Below are 367 nucleotides of genomic sequence, written 5' to 3' on the forward strand. Positions count from 1 at the left end.
GGGGTGGAATGCACTAAAACAAAAAGGGAAAAAAAGACAAAAAGAAGAAGTGGACTGTACTTGAAAGACAAAGCCTATTATTTTGCAAAGGTGCGTGGGAGTAAAAGTACTTGAATGGACGACATGTACGACGGTGGTGTCGTCATTTACTTATTGATAGTTATGTACCTGAAGGGCCACCGCTTTTTTTATAAACGAAAAGTAGGAGAAAAGTTGAGTGACTGAGTAAATCGACAATAGTAATATTATGTGTATATTAGTGTATGTCTATGCGATTGTTGAGAGATAACAAAGAACGGAAATACACACTTCATATCAAATAATTACACATGACTGATCTTTTTCTCATCTTATCGGCTTCTGTAAG

This window comes from Aplysia californica, unplaced genomic scaffold, assembly GCF_000002075.1.
Source record: "Aplysia californica isolate F4 #8 unplaced genomic scaffold, AplCal3.0 scaffold00286, whole genome shotgun sequence".
In the NCBI taxonomy this organism is placed as follows: domain Eukaryota; kingdom Metazoa; phylum Mollusca; class Gastropoda; order Aplysiida; family Aplysiidae; genus Aplysia; species Aplysia californica.